This window comes from Heteronotia binoei, chromosome 8 (assembly GCF_032191835.1).
Source record: "Heteronotia binoei isolate CCM8104 ecotype False Entrance Well chromosome 8, APGP_CSIRO_Hbin_v1, whole genome shotgun sequence".
Lineage (NCBI taxonomy): Eukaryota > Metazoa > Chordata > Lepidosauria > Squamata > Gekkonidae > Heteronotia > Heteronotia binoei.
The window spans coordinates 132078152-132100449 of record NC_083230.1 but is presented as its reverse complement, the minus strand read 5'-3'; the positions used below and the strand labels follow the sequence as shown (position 1 = coordinate 132100449).

Genomic DNA, 22298 nt, shown 5'->3' with positions numbered 1-22298 from the left:
GGCTGACCCAAGGCCATTCCAGCAGGTGCATGTGGAGGAGTGGGGAATCAAATCTGGTTCTCCCAGATAAGAGTCTGCACACTTAACCACTACACCAAACTGGCTCTCCAAACATGTAGCCTGTGCTTCAGGTGCCCAGAGAAACTGAACCTGATGGGAGTGAGCTGCGTTTGGACAGGTGGAGAAGTACAAAAACCTTCTCTGTTTGGGCTCTGGGAGAGGAAAGAGGAGGGGTCTCTCCCTTGGGATGTTTGGAGACCTTCTGAAGCCACAGCGGGGCAGCTAGCTTTTCACTGGCACAAAATGACTCTGTGTTACGGGCACACCTCTTCAGTATTTACGGCGAAAGGAACTGCTGGGGGGCTCAATACCTACTGCGCTATCCCAGCCCCCCAGGGAGAGAGGGGATGCCACGGCAGACCATCTGGTGGGGTGACTCTTTGCAAACGAGCCCCCTCCCCTCATGGTCCTCTCAGGATCACACGGAGCTCCTCCTTTGCTCGAAATAGAATATGGGTGCTCATTCTGCTCCACCCCCTGGCTGAGGAGGCATGTCTGAGTCGAAGTCAGAGAGGTGCAATCTTCGCTCTGCCTAGGTTTGCCAAATGCAATTCAAGAAATAGCTGGGGACTTTGTGGGTGGAGCCTGGAGACATTAGGGGTGGAGCCAAGATCAAGGCTGTGATAAGCATAATTGAACTCCAAAAGGAGTTCTGGCCATCACATTTAAAGGGACGGCACACCTTTTCAATGCCTTCCTTCCATAGGAAATAATGAAGGATAGGGGCACCTTCTTTTGGGGCTCATAGAATTGGACCCCCTGGTCCAATCTTTTTGAAACTTGGGGGGTATTTTGGGGAGAGGCACTAGATGCTATACTCAAAATTTGGTGCCTCTACCCCAAAAAACAGCCCCCCCAGAGACCCAGATACCTGCAGATCAATTCTCCATGATTTTCTATGGGAATAAATCTCTATAGGGAATAATAGACTTCCCAGTGGACATTTCCCTCCCCTCCCCCCGCTTTCTGACGACCCTGAAGCGGGGGGAGGGCCTCCAAACCGGGGGATCCCCTGCCCCCACCTGGGGATTGGCAACCCTAGCTCTGCCTGTTGCCCCGCCCACATTTCCCTTTCTGCACTAGATGCCGGGAGGGGGGGCAAAGGCTCCTCTCTGTGTCTGCCGGAAGGGCCAAGCAAGGTCCCCCCCCCCGCCCTGCAAGGGTCACTGTCATGTTCAGACGGATGGAAGAAAGAGCACACGGAGAGCTGCGGCACACAAAGGCCAGCCAAGAGCACGTTCACCCCCAAGCTCAAGGGCCGGGCACAATGGGTGCACTGGGGATGGAGCAGCACTGCAGAGACACCAACCACACGCCCAGGGGCCACACGAGACACAGAGGATCCCCAGGGTGGAGGGGAGGGAACGAAGGCCGCAGCTGCAGAGCTTCCAGGGAGCCTGGGAGGAGGAAGAGGAGGCCACACAAGGGCCGCCTAGACGCACACCCCTCTTGCCTCCCTGCTGGCCTGCTAGGAGTCCAGCTGACTTCCGGGTCCTGTGGAAAGAGCAGGCTTCCCACACTCCCACCGGGGGCAGGGTTTCCCCTCGTTTCGGGAGCCCCAATCCGCTGGCACGCAGCGGGCTCGTGCCCCCAAAGAGCTCTGTCATGCCAGTGGCACGCAGCTCAACGGTGTCGCCCGGAAGTGATGTATCACACTGGGACGCTCTAGCAATTTGGGGGAAACTCTAGGGTTTTGCCTGGGGGACGCTCCAGTAATTTTGGGGAAAATTCTACGGCATCCCCCCCCCCCAAATCGCTAGAGCGTCCCACGTGAAACCACAGTTCCCCCTGAATTGCTAGAGTGTCCCCACGTGATACGTCACTTCCTGGTGACATCATCGCCCTCTGCACATGAGGGAAAGAAGTTCCCCGCCAGCAGCTGGTGGGGATTGGCAGCCCCGGGGAAGAGGCAGGGGACACTGGGGTGGAGAAGCAGCACATGCTGCCAATGGCTGCGGCAACAGAGGAGAGAGCCCGTCTCGTGCAGCAGGACAGGTGGGAGCGAAGGTTTGCAACAGCACTCCGGAAGAAACAGCTGCTAGGCCACTGCCGGGGGCACTAGATATGAAGGATGTCTGTTAAGACTATCTTAATGCCACCAGTTTATTTATTTAATCAGCATCTTGTACTTACATTTTAGCTTAATGTTTTATACTGATGTTGTTTTTGTAATTATGAATTTTGAGCGGCCCTGAGCCTGCATTGGCCGGGAGGGGGGGGTATATATCCAATGAACTGCAAGACTTACATTCCTGGAGGATAAGCTGATCCCCTTCATGGCACTAGGCAGGGAGACTGAGGGGAATCTCCACATTCAGAGGCACTAAGCCCCTGAATCTCAGTGCCAGGAAGCCACATCAGGGGAAGGCCTCAGCCTCTCTGCTCTCTTGCTGGCCCTCCAGGGGAACTGGTTGGCCACTGTGTGAGACAGGAGGCTGGACTGGATGGCCCCTCCCTGGTCTGACCCAGCAGGGCTCTTCTGAAGTTCTTCTCAGGGGAAGACCTCGGGCTCTCTGCCCTGTTGCTGGCCCTCCAGAGGAACTGGCTGGCCCCTGTGTGAGACTGGAGGCTGGACTAGAGGGACCCTCTCTGGTCTGACCCAGCAGGTCACTTCTGAAGTTCTTCTCTGGGGAAGGCATCAGCCTCTCTGCCCTGTTGTTGGCCCTCCAGAGGAACTGGCTGGCTAATCTGTGAGACAGGAGGCTGGACTAGAAGGACCCTCACTGGTCTGATCCAGCAGGACTCTTCTGATGTTCTTCTTAGGGAAAGGCCTCGGCCTCTCTGCCCTATTGTTGGCCCTACAGAGGAACTGGTTGGCCACTGTGTGAGATAGGAGGCTGGACTAGATGGACCTTCCCTGGTCTGACCCAGCAGGGCTCTCTTGATGTTCTTATGAAGGCCTCGGCCCCTCTGCCCTGTTCCTGGCCCTCCAGAAGAACTGGCTGGCCACTGTGTGAGACAGAAGACTGGACTGGATGGACCCTCCCTGGTCTGGCCCAGCAGGGCTCTTCTGATGTTCTTCTCAGGGGAAGGCCTCAGCCTCTCTGCCCTGTGGTTGGCCCTCCAGAGGAACTGTGTGAGACAGAAGGCTGGACTGGATGGACCCTCCCTGGTCTGGCCCAGCAGGGCTCTTCTGATGTTCTTCTCAGGGGAAGGCCTCGGCCTCTCTGCCCTGTTGTTGGCCCTCCAGAGGAACTGTGTGAGACAGGAGGCTGGGCTAGAGGGACCCTCCCTGGTCTGACCAGCAGGGAAAGAGGAACTGGCTGGCCACTGTGCGAGACAGGAGGCTGGAATAGATGGACCCTCACTGGTCTGACCCAGCAGGTCTCTTCTGATGTTCTTAGGGAAAAGCCTCGGCCTCTCTGCCCTGTTGTTGGCCCTCCAGGGGAACTGGCTGGCCACTATGTGAGACAGGAGACTGGACAGGATGGACTTTCACTTGTCTGACCCAGCAAGGCTCTTCTGATACTTACAAGCTCGCCCCTCCCTAGAGCATCACCATAACCTCAGCCTGGGGGTCTTGGGATGGCCTGAAATCCATCTGTAGGTATGCCCCCATGCATGCAAGCAGGCTTAGCAGGAGCACATCCGGGGGGGGGGCACCCCAAGGCTGCTTTCAAAAAGCAGGCTTTCTTCCGACCTGATTTCTGCTGAGGCACAGGGGGCCCTGGGTTCAGTGTCTGAAGGGTCCTTTTGTTTCTTGCCTCAGGAAAGGCATCGGAGTGCTTGCAAGCCCCTGGGGAGGGCAAACTACCCAGGCAGGGGCCAGAGGAGGGGTGTGTGTGTGGTGGGGTGTGTGATCTGTACTGGTTCCCCTGCTCTTTAACTTGTTCATAAATGATTTGGAGTTGGGAGTGAGCAGTGAAGTGGCCAAGTTTGTGGATGACACTAAATTGTTAGGGTGGTGAGAAACAGAGAGGATTGTGAGGAACTCCAAAGGGATCTGTTGAGGCTGGGTGAGTGGGCGTCAACGTGGCAGATGTGGTTCAATGTGGCCAAGTGCAAAGTAATGCACATTGGGGCCAAGAATCGCAGCTACCAATACAAGTTGATGGGGTGTGAACTGGCAGAGACTGACCAAGAGAGAGATCTTGGGGTCGTGGTAGATAACTCACTGAAAATGTCAAGACAGTGTGCGTTTGCAAGAAAAAAGACCAACACCATGCTGGGAATTATTAGGAAGGGAATTGAAAACACATCAGCCAGTATCATAATGCCCCTGTATAAATCGATGGTGCGGTCTCATTTGGAATACTGTGTGCAGTTCTGGTCACCGCACCTCAAAAAGGATATTATAGCATTGGAGAAAGTCCAGAAAAGGGCAACTAGAATGATTAAAGGGTTGGAACACTTTCCCTATGAAGAAAGGTTAAAATGCTTGGGGCTCTTTAGCTGGAGAAATGTTGACTGAGAGGTGACATGATAGAGGTTTAAAAGATAATACATGGGATGGAGAAAGTAGAGAAAGAAGTACTTTTATCCCTTTCTCACAATACAAGAACTCGTGGGCATTTGATGAAATTGCTGAGCAGTCATGTTAAAACAGATAAAAGGAAGTACTTCTTCACCCAAAGGGTGATTAACATGTGGAATTCACTGCCACAGGCGGTGGTGGCGGCTACAAGCATAGCCAGCTTCAAGAGGGGGTCAGATAAAAATATGGAGCAGAGGTCCATCAGTGGCTATTAGCCACAGTGTGTGTGTGTGTGTATATATATATATATATATTTGGCCACTGTGTGACCCAGAGTGTTGGACTGGATGGGCCACTAGCCTGATTCAATATGGCTCTTCTTATGTTCCTGTGTCTGGGGCAGTGATGCTCTGTCTTCTTGGTGCTTGGGAGGGACAACAGTGGGAGGGCTTCTAGTGTCCTGGCCCCACTGATGAACTTCCTGGTGGCACCTGGGCTTTTGGCCACTGTATGACACAGAGTGTTGGACTGGGTGGGCCATGGGCCTGATCCAACACGGCTTCTCTTGTGTTCTTATGTGACACAGAGTGTTGGACTGGAGGGGCCATGGGCCTGATCCAACATGGCTTTTCTTATGTTCTTATGTGACACAGAGTGTTGGACTGGAGGGGCCATGGGCCTGATCCAACATGGCTTCTCTTATGTTCTTATGTGACACAGAGTGTTGGACTGGAGGGGCCATGGGCCTGATCCAACATGGCTTCTCTTATGTTCTTATGTGACACAGAGTGTTGGACTGGAGGGGCCATTGGCCTGATCCAACATGGCTTCTCTTATGTTCTTATGTGACACAGAGTGTCGGACTGGAGGGGCCATTGGCCTGATCCAACATGGCTTCTCTTATGTTCTTATGTGACACAGAGTGTTGGACTGGAGGGGCCATTGGCCTGATCCAACATGGCTTCTCTTATGTTCTTATGTGACACAGAGTGTTGGACTGGAGGGGCCATGGGCCTGATCCAACATGGCTTTTCTTATGTTCTTATGTGACACAGAGTGTTGGACTAGAGGGGCCATTGGCCTGATCCAACATGGCTTCTCTTATGTTCTTATGTGACACAGAGTGTTGGACTGGAGGGGACATGGGCCTGATCCAACATGGCTTCTCTTATGTTCTTATGTGACACAGAGTGTTGGACTGGAGGGGCCATTGGCCTGATCCAACAGGGCTTCTCTTATGTTCTTCTGTGACACAGAGTGTTGGACTGGAGGGGTCACTGGCCTGATCCAACATGGCTTCTCTTATGTGACACAGAGTGTTGGACTGGAGGGGACATGGGCCTGATCCAACATAGCTTCTCTTATGTTCTTATGTGACACAGAATGTTGGACTGGAGGGACCATATGCCTGATCCAACAGGGCTTCTCTTATGTTCTTATGTGACACAGAGTGTTGGACTGGATGGGCCACTGGCCTGATCCAACAGGGCTTCTCTTATGTTCTTATGTGACACAGAGTGTTGGACTGGATGGGCCATTGGCCTGATCCAACATGGCTTCTCTGATGTTCGTATGTGACACAGAGTGTTGGACTGGATGGGCCACTGGCCTGATCCAACATGGCTTCTCTTATGTTCTTATGTGACACAGAGTGTTGGACTGGAGGGGCCACTGGCCTGATCCAACATGGCTTCTCTTATGTTCTTATGTGACACAGAGTGTTGGACTGGAGGGGCCATTGGCCTGATCTAACATGGCTTCTCTTATGTTCTTATGTGACACAGAGTGTTGGACTGGGTGGGCCATGGGCCTGATCCAACAGGGCTTCTCTTATGTTCTTATGTGACACAGAGTGTTGGACTGGATGGGCCATTGGCCTGATCCAACATGGCTTCTCTGATGTTCGTATGTGACACAGAGTGTTGGACTGGATGGGCCACTGGCCTGATCCAACATGGCTTCTCTTATGTTCTTATGTGACACAGAGTGTTGGACTGGAGGGGCCACTGGCCTGATCCAACATGGCTTCTCTTATGTGACACAGAGTGTTGGACTGGATGGGCCACTGGCCTGATCCAACATGGCTTCTCTTATGTGACACAGAGTGTTGGACTGGAGGGGCCATTGGCCTGATCCAACAGGGCTTCTCTTATGTGACACAGAGTGTTGGACTGGATGGGCCACTGGCCTGATCCAACAGGGCTTCTCTTATGTTCTTATGTGACACAGAGTGTTGGACTGGAGGGGCCATTGGCCTGATCTAACATGGCTTCTCTTATGTTCTTATGTGACACAGAGTGTTGGACTGGAGGGGCCACTGGCCTGATCCAACATGGCTTCTCTTATGTGACACAGAGTGTTGGACTGGATGGGCCACTGGCCTGATCCAACATGGCTTCTCTTATGTGACACAGAGTGTTGGACTGGAGGGGCCATTGGCCTGATCCAACAGGGCTTCTCTTATGTGACACAGAGTGTTGGACTGGATGGGCCACTGGCCTGATCCAACAGGGCTTCTCTTATGTTCTTATGTGACACAGAGTGTTGGACTGGATGGGCCATTGTCCTGATCCAACAGGGCTTCTCTTATGTTCTTATGTGACACAGAGTGTTGGATTGGGTGGGCCATGGGCCTGATCCAACATGGCTTCTCTTATGTTCTTATGTGACACAGAGTGTTGGACTGGAGGGGGCACTGGCCTGATCCAACATGGCTTCTCTTATGTGACACAGAGTGTTGGACTGGATGGGCCACTGGCCTGATCCAACATGGCTTCTCTTATGTGACACAGAGTGTTGGACTGGAGGGGCCATTGGCCTGATCCAACAGGGCTTCTCTTATGTTCTTATGTGACACAGAGTGTTGGACTGGAGGGGCCACTGGCCTGATCCAACATGGCTTCTCTTATGTGACACAGAGTGTTGGACTGGATGGGCCACTGGCCTGATCCAACAGGGCTTCTCTTATGTTCTTATGTGACACAGAGTGTTGGACTGGATGGGCCACTGGCCTGATCCAACAGGGCTTCTCTTATGTTCTTATGTGACACAGAGTGTTGGACTGGAGGGGCCACTGGCCTGATCCAACAGGGCTTCTCTTATGTTCTTATGTGACGCAGAGTGTTGGAATGGATGGGCCATGGGCCTGATCCAACAGGGCTTCTCTGATGTTCTTATCGCTGGCAGTGGGCCCCATCAAATGCCCCACCTCTGGGTGAGCCTGCCCTCTTCAAAACCCACCCTCAGAGGACAGAGAGGGCTCTCCAGTGGCTCAAAGCAGATCGGCTTTGGGTGGCACCCCCAGCAAGCCGTGACTTTTTAGCTTAAGGGAGCTCATCTTCCTGGGCCTCAGATGGCCACTGCAGGATGGATCTGATCCAAGCCCTGACCCACAGAGCAGCCTCTTCTAGCTGAACGGGCCAGAGACCCCCACCCACCAGCCGATCGCCTGCCTCTCCCTGGAACCGAGACCCTGGTGCCCAAGACCCCTGAAGGTTCCCTCTCGGGGCTGGGTCTTCTGCAGACGCGGGTGGGGGGGAGCTTCCTCCTGGGACTCCGAGGCACAGAACATCACGAGACAGGGAGACAGACATGCTGGGGGCACAGAGGGGCAGGAGGGGGACAGAGCCACACTGAACAGCAAGCACCGCCCCTCCCCCTCCCTGCAGCCCCAGAGCGCAGCTCAAGCACACACAACAGCTGAAGCGGCGGCAGCGGCACAGTCAAGACGGAGGGGGGGAGGGAGGAGCCGGGGTTGCTATGAGAATGGAAGATGCTCACTTACACAACTCGCCCACCCTCCTGAGGCCTGAGGCGGATCTAGACAGAGCAGCGGAGACATGCAGATGAGGGAGCAGGAAGAGAGGCAATGAGAGAAATGTTAGCATCAGTCCAAGGCACCAGGAGCAACAGTGAGAAAAAGGAACAGACGTTGTCGTCGTCGTCACGAGCCTGGCTGGAGCCGCTCTGGCTCCCAGAAACCACCGCCTGGCCGGGACCGCCTCCAAAAGGCCGGGAGGGGGGCAGCAGCCTTGGACCCCAGGGTGGACCCCTCCCCTGCCTGGATAGCCCACCTGCCCAGGTGTGCCTCTGACCACCACAGACCCTCCTCCCCCTTCATTTCTTTCTGCCGAGGGGAGGAGCTCGAGGGGGCAGCCCCTGGGGATGGTGTTCCAGGCCACGGGCACCCAAGGATTCTGGGAGGCAGCTCAGCTCTGGCCAGTTCAGCATTCTTGCAGCCACAATCCTGATCTGCGAGAAGAAACGGGACATTCATAACCCCCACAGCCAAAGCCTGCAGCAAAGCAATGGGGGACATCTCCTACTCCTCAAAGGTGGAGGAAGGGGAAGAGGGTCTCTGGGGAATGGTGCTGGAAGGAATGGCTATGGTGCGTTGCGAGTTGACGCGGCCCCTGCTCCCCGCTCCCCAAATAAGCATTCCCAGCATGCCAGCTTCTCTACGCCTGCAGAGCCAAAGGTTAGAGCAAAAGGCCCAAGAGCTGCCCGTGTGCCCGTGAGAGAGTCAACCTGGGGAAAGAGCTGCAAACTGGAGGGGGCTTCTACTCACTCTGGAACAGCAGCTGCCTCTGTGTACAAGCCCAAGGCAAGTCAGACAAGGCTGCACGCCTCCTTCCGGCACGAAGCAGTCCTCCTTAGACACGGGGAGCCCAAAGTCCAAGTTTCAGAGAAGCTCCAGTTCTCAGAAGGAGGGACCAGCGCTTCCACCTTGGACCTATGTTTGCCCACTTTTCAATGGCATCACAGGGAAAGCAGACAGCAGTGGACTGAGAGATGTCCATCCCTGCTTGAGGAGGCCTCTGCCTTCTGCCGAGGCCTCCCCCTCCTCTGGACCTCTGCTCGGCCCTGATCCACGCAAGGCCGCGGCTGCTCCCTCTGTACCTCGGGCACTGGCCAAGCCCCCTCAGCTGAAGAGGCCCACACACTGCAAACAAGGCTCTTCTTCCTGCTTGAGGCCAGAAAGAAATGGCCACCAAGGTGCACTTCCGGAGCAAGCCCACCGGCAAAACAACCGGATTTGAGTCCAGCAGCACCTGAAAGACCCCCCAAGTGTCCAGAGTGGGAGCTTTCGAGGGTCTAAGTTGCCTTCCTCAGACACAAGTAGGAATGGAGACCCCTCCTCTGCACAGGGCCTCCACACCCGCCCTCTGCAACGCCTCTGCTGCCTTCTGACCGGGATATGAAGACTCAGGGATCTCCATTCCTACCTGTGTCTGACGGAGGGGGGTTGGACCAATGCTGTGCTGCGCCCAACTTCTGAGCCCATCGGTGCCTCGTCTTGCCCTGCCCGTGGGCTGAGAAAGCAACCCCTCTCCCCTGGCATCTCCAGCCTTTGCAGAAGATATTGGATTTATAGCCCGCCCTACACTCCAAAGAGTCTCAGAGCGGTCTCAATCTCCTTTCCTTCCTCCCCCACAACAGACACCCTGTGAGGTGGGTGGGGCCGAGAGGGCTCTCACAGCAGCTTCCCTTTCAAGGACAACCTCTGCCAGAGCTCTGGCTGACCCAAGGCCATTCCAGCAGGTGCAGGTGGAAGAGGGGGGAATCAAACCCGGTTCTCCCAGATAAGAGAGCTCTGGCTGACCCAAGGCCATTCCAGCAGGTGCAAGTAGAGGAGTGGGGAATCAAACCCGGTTCTCCCAGATAAGAGAGCTCTGGCTGACCCAAGGCCATTCCAGCAGGTGCAGGTGGAGGAGGGGGGAATCAAACCCGGTTCTCCCAGATAAGAGAGCTCTGGCTGACCCAAGGCCATTCCAGCAGGTGCAGGTGGAGGAGGGGGGAATCAAACCCGGTTCTCCCAGATAAGAGAGCTCTGGCTGACCCAAGGCCATTCCAGCAGGTGCAAGTGGAGGAGTGGGGAATCCAACCCGATTCTCCCAGATAAGAGAGCTCTGGCTGACCCAAGGCCATTCCAGCAGGTGCAGGTGGAAGAGTGGGGAATCAAACCCAGTTCTCCCAGATAAGAGAGCTCTGGCTGACCCAAGGCCATTCCAGGAGGTGCAGGTGGAGGAGTGGGGAATCAAACCCGGTTCTCCCAGATAAGAGAGCTCTGGCTGACCCAAGGCCATTCCAGCAGGTGCAGGTGGAGGAGGGGGGAATCAAAACCAGTTCTCCCAGATAAGAGAGCTCTGGCTGACCCAAGGCCATTCCAGCAGGTGCAAGTGAAGGAGTGGGGAATCAAACCCGGTTCTCCCAGATGAGAGAGCTCTGGCTGACCCAAGGCCATGCTAGCAGGTACAAGTGGAGGAGTGGGGAATCAAACCCGGTTCTCCCAGATAAGAGTCCGCGCACTTAACCACTACACCAAACTGGCGCTCAGATCCACCCTGTGAGGTGGGTAGTGCTGAAAGAGCTCTCCCAGAAGCTACCCTTTCAAGGACAACTCTTGCGAGAGCTCTGGCTGACCCAAGGCCATTTCAGCAGCTGCAAGTGGAGGAGTGGGGAATCAAACCCGGTTCTCCCAGATAAGAGTCCGCGCACTTAACCACTACACCAAACTGGCTCTCCTGAACCACACCCCCTCCTCTACCTTCTCTGGCTGGCAAAAGGGTCCTTCCATTTTTGGGTAGGGGAGCATCTCAACCACCGTCTCTGGCATTCTGGCCTTGCAGGAGGAAAACCACAGCTGGGTTGTGCTCTCCGGGGTGCAAAGCAGGAGAGGGAAAGGATTCAGACTGGAGGGGCCTAATCCTGCTGGAGGCGAAGTCTCCCCCCATTCCCACCTGACAGCAGCTGGCTTCAGCTAGCTCAAGGGATGTGAAAGACCTTCCCAATCTGAACCAAGACGAGTGGCCACGTGAGCCTGTCCGTAGCAGCAGCCAAGAGCCAGAGTCCAGGAGCACGTGCGAGATGAACAAAAGTTGTGGCAGTTTCGCGAGTCATTGCTCACTTCTTCACAAAAGCTCCCCTCACGCCACATTTGTTCCTCTTTAGGGGGCTGCGGGGCCCTTGCTCTTTTCTGCTTCTCATTTGGACACACGTCCGCCCAACTGGGAGCTCAGCTTGAATCTTGGGCTCTTTTCTGACTCATCTATTTGCAGGGAGGTTGCCACCTCCCCCCGCCCCCCCCCCCCCCAGTGTCGCAACAGAAACAGTCCAGTGTCAAGATGACAACTGCAGGAGTGGGCTGTAAGGCGGGACTCCATTCAGAGCTGGGCAGGAAAGAGTCACTTTCCACTACAAAGCGTGTTTCTCTTGCAGAGAAGTGCCGGTTTGGGACTTGGGACCCTTGGCAAAAAGGGAAGCCATCTCTCAGGGGCACAACGTCTGGACCGCAGACTCCCAGGGAGCGCAGGGCTGCTGCTGCCCCTCCCCCCACAAGCATGCAAGAGCCACGGGCCACGCCCTGCTGTCTGCTGGGCACAGCGATGAGGGGAGTGAGCGGGGACTAGGCTGAGGTTAGCGGCCGATGGAATGAAGCTGCCACGGTTTGCGAGGTTGTAGCCGATGCATGCTGTGCGTGGTTGCCCACAATGCCCCGGCATCCTTGTAGGCTATGGGGGTGGAATGGCGTCCCAAAGGCACATTTCCCCCTCCTCCCACAAAAGACCCCTCCCCTTAATTTGGCTCTGGCCCTTTCCTGCTTTCCTCCCTCCACAGGCTGTGTGCCCACTTTCCCCACGAGCAGGAAGGAATCCCACAGCAGCACAGTGCTCTCTCCCTCCCCTCTGCCCCTTCCTGCTTTCCTACCCGAGGAGGCAGGAAAGGCTTTGTCCTCCTCAACCTGATGAGGAATGGAGGAGGTGGGGGAGAGCCCTTCATGGGCCGCTTCTGCCCTCCCAACGAGGCACGCTCAGGGCCAGGGAGAAAGGCACGAGGCCAGCTCCCAACCGGAGAGGTTTCGTGAGCCACGTCAGTAAAGTTCTTGCAATGCGAAAAGAGGCTTGGGCTCGAGAGAAGGCAAAACTTGGATCACCCCAAGGCTCAGAGAAAATGCCTCTGCGAATGAATGCGGAAGGGCCCCGTGGTTCTTCCGGGACTCCCTGATAGAGCCGTCTCTGCAGAAGGGTTACTACAGTATGATGACCGTTTCCCCAGTGGCATCTGGACTCTTCTGGAGCTGACAGAGAGGGCTCTGGAGAAAAGGACAGGCCTCCAGCGGCATCCTGGGCTTCCAGCAGCAATGGAAGGCTAGAGGGAGGACACCCCACCCCCCGCCCTCACAATCCGTCGTCTCTTGCTCTCTGCTCCAGCAGCGGAACACAAGGCCTGGCTCCCCTCGCCTGTCCCCAAAGGGATCTTCTTTTCTTTCCCAGCTGCCTGCAAAGCATCAGGGGCAGAGAAAGCCAGGAGGGGGCCTGAATAGAGGCCAATAGGTCTTGGGTGGGAGTACAACTTGACCTCCCCAGGCTGACTTATGGGCACTGCCAGGAATGGGGGTGCCCGGTTCTGTGAACACACCAATCAATTCCGCACAACTGGAGGGAATGAGACTCACCACCTCCAGTCTTAGCCTGAACTTTGTGGAGGCTGCCAGGGCCTTTCCCTTTGCCCTGGAGCATTCGCACCACCAGTCTTCATGCCCAAGAACTCTCCTCCCTGCTTCCCCTGGGCACAGAACCAGCAGCGTGCTCGCAAGAGGCCTTCTCCGCTTCTGTGCGCCTGGCCCGGCCCTCGCCTGAGTGCCCCCAGATTTCGGCATGGAAATGCCAGCCTGGTTTTGTGTGGCCTGGTCCTGAGCATCTCACAGGAGGCAAGGGCAACATCACAGCCTACAAGGAAGCGGGGTGTTGTTAACCGCAGCGGCTGGAAGCGCCCCCCCCCCAGCACACGTTAGGCTCTTTGACTGGAACAGAATTAATTGATGAGTTTGTAGAGAAAGAGGAAGCTTTACCCTAGGAGCTAAAGGCCTAATAGGCTTATTTCTCTTCACTCTCTCTTTCCGATCTGTAAGGATACAAAGCAGGGGTCGGTTTTCCAAACAGCACATGACCAGATATATAATATATATATATATATATATAGACATACAAACACACGCATAAATCTCCTCTCGCTTTTTTACATACAGAAGTTGCCTTCAAATGATCTCTCTGTTGTGGGTCAGGGGGTCAACCTTGTGAGGTGTGGAGTCAGAGCCAAATGAAACCCTGGCTCAAGCACGGTCCCCTACGGAGAAGCAACAACCCCAGGCCACCGAACAGGCTCGTTCTCAGTGCAGCCGCTGAGAATTGGGGCCAGAGGAGGCCTGCCCTTCCCACACAGCCCTCTTGGCCCCCACATTCCAGGGCAAGGAAGAGAGCTCGGCAAGACCGACCTGCCTTCTCAGGGTCACAGATGGTGCGGCTGGAGCAGCCTTGGGCACAGAAGAGGCAGGGAAAGTGGCACTTCGGCACCTGAAGGGGCACTGGGGACAGGGGGCCAAGGCTCTGAGATCTTCCTCCTGCTGCTTGGTATCTGCAGAAGGGCCCTCCACGAGACTGTGCAAAGCTTTGGAGAAAGAGGGCATCAATACCTGGGGAAGGCCCTGCTCTACCTTACTGCAACAAGCCACCTTCTGAATGTGGTGGTGGTCGTCTGGTGGCTGAGGAAGAAGAAACCAAAGCTGAATCCAGATGACATGGAGGGCACACTGGGGGGGGGGGGGAGGGAGGCTGTTTCAAAGGGGAATGTCATAAGACCAGTGAGGGTCCATCTAGTCCAGCATCCAGCCTTACACAGTGGCCAACCAGTTCCCCTGGAGGGACAACAACAGGGCAGAGAGGCCGATGCCTTCCCCTGAGAAGAACATCAGAAGAGCCCTGCTGGATCAGACCAGGGAGGGTCCATCTAGTCCAGCCTCCTGTCTCACACAGTTCCCCTGGAGGGACAACAACAGGGCAGAGAGGCCGATGCCTTCCCCTGAGAAGAACATCAGAAGAGTCCTGCTGGATCAGACTAGTGAGGGTCCATCTAGTTCAGCATCCTGTCTCACATAGTGGCCAACCAGTTCCTCTGGAGAGTCAACAACAGGGCATAAGGGCCATAGCCTTCATAAAACATCAGAAGAGTCCTGCTGGATCTGACCAGTGGTTCGTCTAGTCCAGCATCCTGTCTGTGGCCAACCAGTTCTTCTGGAGTTCCAACAATAGGATATAGAGCCTGGGGTTTTCCCCTTCTGGCTCTGGGATTCAGAGGCTGACGGTCTCTGAATGCGGAGGTCCCCTTGAGTCATCATGGCTAATAACCTGTCCTGGATGAATCTGTCTAATTGCCTTTTATAGCTGTCTAGAAGTATTTGTCCGTCCTGAATCTACTGTCCATGAGTTTCATTGTATGCCCTGGGATTCTAGTATTTTGGGAGAGGGAGAACAATTCCTGTTAGCCCACTCTCTCCACTCTGTGCATAATCTTATAAACCTAGATGTCCTTCCTACTATCAAGGGTCTCAACGTTTGATGAAAGGCTCTGTGAGGAATCTGGGAATCTTTCTGGATCCTGGCCCTCAGGAGAAACAGCCGTCTGTGGCAGCATGAAGTGAATTCCGCCCCCCCTAGCTCCATGTAGTCAGGAAGCTGGCTTACTTATGGCAGACACCCAGCCTGGCCCTGCTGACCCATCCTTCATTAACTTACAGGCTAGACTGCTACAAAAGGCTCTACATGGACCTGCCTCTGCCAACTTCAGTCAAAGCAAAATGTGTCTGCTCATACGTCATCTGGGAGGGGGGCCATGCTAATCCTATTTTGTCCCCTCACTGGCTACTGATTAGCGCTTGTGAAGCCCTTCCGGGGGGCCAAATACTTGAAGAACCACCTCCCGGGCGTTCCCAGACATCAGCTCCAGCCTTCCTAGCAAGTTCCACAGCCAGGGCCTCTTTTGGCCAAAGCCTATTCGGCAGAGGCTTTTTCAGAAGCTGCCCCAAACCAGAAGAGGGCTTCGGGCTTCTACTCTCTCTGGGGCTTTCTGATCATAGAACCCTAGAGTTGGAAGGGACCTCCAAGGTGATCAAGTTCAACCCCCTGCACAATGCAGGAAATTCACCTCCCCCGAAATCCACAGATGGCCATCTAGCCTCTGTTTAAAAACCTCCAAGGAAGGAGAGTCCACCACCTCCTGAGGAAGCCTATTCCACCGAGGAACTGCTGCAGTGGTCCGGAAGGTCTTCCTAATGTTGAGCCGGAAGCTCTTTTGATTTAATTTCAACCCATTGGTTCTGGTCCAATCTTCTGGGGCTACAGAAAACAATTCCAAACCGTCCTCTAGATCAGGGGTGGCCAATGGTAGCTCTCCAGATGTTTTTGCCTACAACTCCCATCAGCCCCAGCCAGCATGGCCAATGGCTGGGGCTGATGGAAGTTGTAGGCAAAAAAACATCTGGAGAGCTATCGTTGGCCACCCCTGCTCTAGATGACAGCCCTTCAAGGACTTGAAAATGGTGATCCTATCACCTCTCAGCCGCCTCTCCAGGTTAAACATGGCCAGCTTTATAGTGATAACACTATAAAGTGGAATTCTTGGAGACCCTTTCTGAGTCTGGAGAAAAGGTAATGTTTTCCTGGCTGTAAATAAGATTTTTTTAAAAAAAAAAAATGCTGCAACCAGCAGACTTTAAAGAAAATGAGTTAATTTAGTGTAGTTTTAATATTGTTATTGGTCAATGCTTGAACGTGTAAAGTTTTAACGTATATTACACTCATTGTAATTATCTGCCTTGGCTCCTATGCTGCCAGGAAAATTGGACATAAAAATATTTCGAACAAACTCACACACACAGACACACACGCTGCCTCAAGCCCTCGCTTCAGAAGTCTGCTGGTTGCAGCATCAATTGCAACCTGACTGGACTCCAGACCCTTTCATGGGAGTGGGTTTTGCCAGCTCCACCAATGGGCCAGCGGGTCAGTGAGGTTTCCAGATGAGGCGAAGCCACTCAAGGGCGTCGAATCCCAAGGAAGCTCAGAAACAAAGCGGCAGCTGGTCCATCACTTCCCAGATGTTACGCAGCTGTAACCCCTGCGGTCAGATTCCAGAAGCTAAACAGGGCCAGCCCTAGCGAGTACTTGGATGGGGGGCTGCCAAGGGAGTCTGGGGTTGCTGTGCAGAAACAGGCAACGGGAAACCACTTCTTCGGGCTTCTTGCCCTGGCCTGGTCTGATCTCATCAGATCTCAGAAGCTAAGCAGAGTCCAGGACCACTCCACAGAGGCAGGCAACGGCAAAACACCTCTGAATGTCTCTTTGCCTTGGAAACCCTACACCATTGCTGCAAGTTGCCTGCAACCTGATGCCACTTTCTACACTCACCTTGTCCCTGCAACAGCTGCCTACAGAAGGCAAGCATTCTGGATTGAGGGGCAAGAGGGCTTTTTGTTTGCAGCATATGGGAATTCATACTGGGGGCTTCACACTGGAGATCACGTCATCTCCATGTCCTGTTGCCCTACGACATCAGTCTTGAGAAAGGGGTGTGTGTGTGTGTGGGGGGGAAGATGTCCAAAGGGAAATGTACCTCATGGGGGGAGTGGGCAACAGGGAGGATGAATCTCCAACAGAAATGCAAAATGGGGCTTCCTGGGACGATTTGCGTGAGACTGGATGGGCTCACCATGGAGGAACTTTTGGGTTCCAACGTGGAAGAGCTTGGGAGTCCAAGACTGGGCACTGTTTTGGGGAACTATCCAGAGCACGATTCTGCAACAGGCACAGGCTGGGTTACAGCAGCTGGAAATAACAGCTGGTTCAGGGGTCAGCTGACGGGGGCGGAGGGGAGGCTGCTCAGAACCAGCACCGCCTCCCCTGGCAAGAAGCTCACTGCAGCCCACTCCCTTCTGGGCCCGATGGACCAGGACAGCCCAAATGTGTTTGAAACCAGACACCCCTCTTTAATTTCACCCCCTAATCATGATTGTACGATACAGCCTGGCCTGGAAGTGGAAACAACATGGAGCTGGAACAGACAAAATAGATGCTGGGCAAAGGCAAGGGAGAAAGATTTCTCTTCGACAACTCTCTATCCCATGCACCCTTTATAAATCTCTATCATTTCCCTCCCCCCTTTGTCATCTCTTTCCTAAACTGAAAAGTCCCAGCTTCTTTAGCCTCTCCTACTAGGGAAGATGCTAGATGCCTTACAAAGAATGAGCTAGAGCCTTGCGAGAAAGAGACAGGATTTTTGGGTTCCACTTAAAAGTCACCAGTCTTGAAAAAGGCAACGAAACGTTTGACACCGGCTAACGTAGACTGGCTTAATTTGGATGAACTTATTATTTATCCTACACCTCACTGAAAAAACAGTGGACTGAACAAGCAAGACTGTGAAGTGGGATAATTGGCTTCTTTTACGTTTCTGTGTACAATCTGGATGAAAGACTTCATTACAGCCTGTTCTCTTATGATTTTGGTTCATGTGTCTACAGCAGAAGAAGAAGATGAAGATATTGGATTTATATCCCACCCGCCACTCAAGAGTCTCAGAGCAGCTCACAATCTCCTTTATCTCCCTCCCCCACAACAGGCACCCTGTGAGGTGGGTGGGGCTGAGAGGACTCTCACAGCAGCTGCCCTTTCAAGGACAACCTCTGCCAGAGCTATGGCTGACCCAAGGCCATGCCAGCAGCTGCAAGTGGAGGAGTGGGGAATCAAACCCGGTTCTCCCAGATAAGAGAGCTCTGGCTGACCCAAGGCCATTCCAGCAGCTGCAAGTGGAGGAGTGGGGAATCAAACCCGGTTCTCCCAGATAAGAGAGCTCTGGCTGACCCAAGGCCATTCCAGCAGCTGCAAGTGGAGGAGTGGGGAATCAAACCCGGTTCTCCCAGATAAGAGAGCTCTGGCTGACCCAAGGCCATGCCAGCAGCTGCAAGTGGAGGAGTGGGGAATCAAACCCGGTTCTCCCAGATAAGAGTCCGCACACTTCACCACTACACCAAACTGGCTCTCAACCTTCTAAAAGTGCCTGTGATTTTTTTGCAGGCTGTTTTGAATTCATTTTGGTGCAGACTGTTTGAGAATAGAGGTCATGCCTAAGTGCCTGCGTGCACTCTAGTGTTTCACATTGCAGTCTATTTAAGGTAGACGCTTTGGATTATTAGAGTGCCTTTTGTGCACATTTATATTGTTTATTTAGATTATTTAGGCGCAGAGTCTATTCAGAAGTAGAGGCCAAAAGGGTTTTCCCTATTACATATATGTTTTGATAGCACAGTTTCACCCTGATGTTTTTTCATTTATAGGGATGCTTTTAGCAACCTGCTCCGCAAAATCTCTTTCTGCGTGCCTATCTATGGACTTGCTTTCTTTTCTCAGAGCCTATGATTTCTCCTGTTCAATTCATTGGGACAGACCTTCCACGTTTCAAAAGAAGCTCCTATGCTTTTTATAACTCCATTGACTTGTATTATTAACCGCACGTGCCTTCTTTTAGACTTGGCAGTGCCTTTCCTAACCTGTGGAATGCATTCTACCTGGGCTTCACTTAATGTGGTTTTAAATAGCTTCCAAGCACCCCTCTAGGGATCTGGTTCTCTTGTGTGGCCCCTTCAGCTTCCTTTTTTAAAAAAAAAAACTATTCATCTCCTTTTTGTCAAGTTCCTTCTTTTGAAATCAAACGTTACAATTTTGGACTTTAGGGTTAACTGCCCACTGACCCGAATGAGGAACTTAACAGCACCGTGATCACCGTCCCCAACTGGTGAAACTACCTCTTCATCTCTCACCAGGTCAGGTCCAGAGAACGGATGAGAACCCAGTCCAAGACCACGGGCCCCCTGGTTGGTTCTGTGACCCACTGCTCCAGTGCACTTATGATGTCTAGGAGCCTCATTTCTACAGCATGACTCGAGCACATGTTTAAACAGTCAATGTGAGGGTAGTTGAAATCTCCCAGCATAATAACATTTCCTGCTTTAGCCACCTCCCTTATTTTCTTTTCCATTTCAAGATCAGTCTCAAGGGTTTGATCAGGTGGGCACCAGAACACCCCCACTTTTAGAAGATGATATTGGATTTATATCCCGCCCTCCACTCCCAAGAGTCTCAGAGCGGCTCACAATCTCCTTTACCTTCCTCCCCCACAACAGACACCCTGTGAGGTGGGTGGGGCTGGAGAGGGCTCTCACAGCAGCTGCCCTTTCAAGGACAGTCTCAGAACAGCCTACAATCTCCTTCCCCTTCCTCCCCCACAACAGACACCCTGTGAGGTGGGTGGGGCTGAGAGGGCTCTCACAGCAGCTGCCCTTTCAAGGACAACCTCTGCCAGAGCTATGGCTGAACCAAGGCCATGGCAGCAGATGCAAGTGGAGGAGTGGGGAATCAAACCCGGTTCTCCCAAATAAGAGTCAGCATACTTAACCACTACACCAAACTGGCTCTCCAGTTTTAAGGAACTCTTAGGGCCCACACTGCTTCTCTTGGGGAGTTAATTTCCCTGTTTCTTTCTAACCCATTGGATTCTATGCCCTCTTTGATGTACAATGCAACACCTCCCCAAACTCGTTCTTCCTGGTTTTTCCTATAGAGTTTATAACAAGGAATGAACCCATAAATTTCCTCTATTCCACCCTGTTTCTGAAATTTCCTCTATTCCACCCTGTTTCTGAGTTACATACTATTTTCATTGAGCACCAAGGACTCTGGCTCCCCACCCCGCAATACTGTGGAATGCACTCCCTGAGGCCATACGAGCTCTGTGGGATCTCTCCCAATTCCACAAAACATGTAAAACTGCTTAAACAGGCCTATAACAACTAGGAGAGAAGGCTGCCGCTTTTATTCTTACTGGGCAACTCCATCAGAAGGACCACCAACAGATAAATTGCATACTCTGTATAGTACCAATACTTTGTTTTAAATTGTTTTAAATTATAACTGACTGTCCTATTGTTTTATATTTGAAATTGAAATTATAACTGACTGTCCTATTGTTTTATATTTGAAATTGAAATGTTGGGTTTTATATGATTGTTAGCCGCCCTGAGTCCGTTTGGAATGGGCAGGATATAAATGGAAAGTAAATAAATAAAATAAAATCTTGGCTCAGAGATTTCTAGCACTGGCATAACCTGGCCATCCTTTGTCCAGAAGGGGTCTCACCAGTCCCTCTGCCCATGTTTCATTATTGTGTGTTTTATACAATACCAACAACACATAACAAACCAATAACAAGTATCAAAAGTCCAAAAGGCTCATTACAAACAATGTCCTTGAAATGTGGCAGAAAACCCTCCTCCAGGTATTTTGCTGGGAATATTCCCAAATAGGTATAATCTAATGTATAGAAGCCTCCTGAGATATACGGCGGTTTCCGGATGTCTTGGCACGTTTCAGAGTGCAGCCCTTCGTCAGGCAGTCTGATTCCACTTAAGGATCATTCTATTGGTCTAATTATTCACACTCATACAAGAAATTTTTCCTTTTTGGGGTTCCGATTAATACACCCTCCCAGCCATGCAGCTTTACAAAATTCAAAGTCGGGAAACTTCCCGGCAGCAAAATACCTGCCACATTTCAAGGACATTGTTTGTAACAACAACAACAACAACAACAACAAATTTTATTTGTATCCCGCCCTCCCCGCCGGAGCAGGCTCAGGGCGGCTAACAACATGGTTCAGAGTTAAATTATACAAGTAAATAAAACTACATTAAACATTATCAGCATTTAGTTAAAATCTGGTTAAGCTTTAAAATTAAATTAGTTAATTTTTAAAAGTGCTAGTGCTATTAAAAACGGAGCCTTTTGGACTTTTGATACTTGTTATTCTTTGCTATGTGTTGTTGATACTGTACAAATATTATCTGTGTGATTTTGTAGCAATATTGAACACAGTTCCTTTGTAGTTACTTCTTAAGCTTTTCACTACTGTGTTCTTTTTTCATTTGATCATTATTGTGAGGGCCATCCTGGTCACCATTCCAAGGAGGAAGCACCCGCCATGTGATCTCAAACTCTGTCTCCCCAGGGCAGGTACATATATGAACATATGAAGCTGCTGCCTTCTACTGAATCAGACCCTCCTGGGTCCATCCAAGTCAGTCTTGTCTACTCAGACTGGCAGAGGCTCTTCAGGGTCTCAGGCTTTTTCACGCTTACTTCCCTGGACCCCTTTTTAGTTGGAGATGTTGGGGATGGAACCTGGCACCTTCTGCTTACCAAACAGATGCCCTACTACTGAGCCACCCTCCCTCCCTAGATATGAACCTATGAAGCTGCCATATACTGAATCACCCCCTCGGTCCATCAAAGTCCGTCTTGCCTCCTCAGACTGGCAGGGGCTCTCCAGGGTCTCAAGCGGAGGTTTTTCATGCCTACTTGCCTGGACCCTTTTTAGTTGGAGATGCCAGGGATTGAACCTGGGACCTTCTGCTTCCCAAGCAGATGCTCCTCCACTGAGCCACCCTTCCTCCCCTAATAATAGAACATATGAAGCTGCCTTCTACTGAATCAGACCCCCCTGGGTCCATCCAAGTCAGTCTTGTCTACTCAGACTGGCAGCGGCTCTCCAGGGTCTCAAGCCGAGGTTTTTCAGGCCTATCTTGCCTGGACCCCTTTTTAGTTGGAGATGCCGGGGATTGAACCTGGGACCTCCTGCTTGCCAAGCAGATGCTCCTCCACTGAGCCACCATTAATGCATGATGAGCCTCTGCGGTCTGCACTTTATAGCCCAGCCGCAGGAGTAGGAAGGGCAATGAAAGTGATTGCCATGGAGGACTGACCAGTGGTTCCTCCCCTTCCTTCACAAGAAACTCTTTGGGCTCCTTCATAACCTGAAAACTCAGTCACTACACCCCAGATTCTCCCCTCTGGCAAAATGTGCGGGGCTGCACCTGGGTCCAAACGCACAAATTCAAGACTACTGGCTATGGGGGGGGAGGGGGAAACCCCTAAAAGCA

General features: G+C 52.6%; 1 protein-coding gene across 1 annotated transcript in view; it reads right to left on the bottom strand.

Annotated features, from left to right (window-relative positions):
• SHANK3 (SH3 and multiple ankyrin repeat domains 3) overlaps positions 1-22298 on the bottom strand; it is a 613814-nt gene that overhangs the window by 9979 nt on the left and 581537 nt on the right.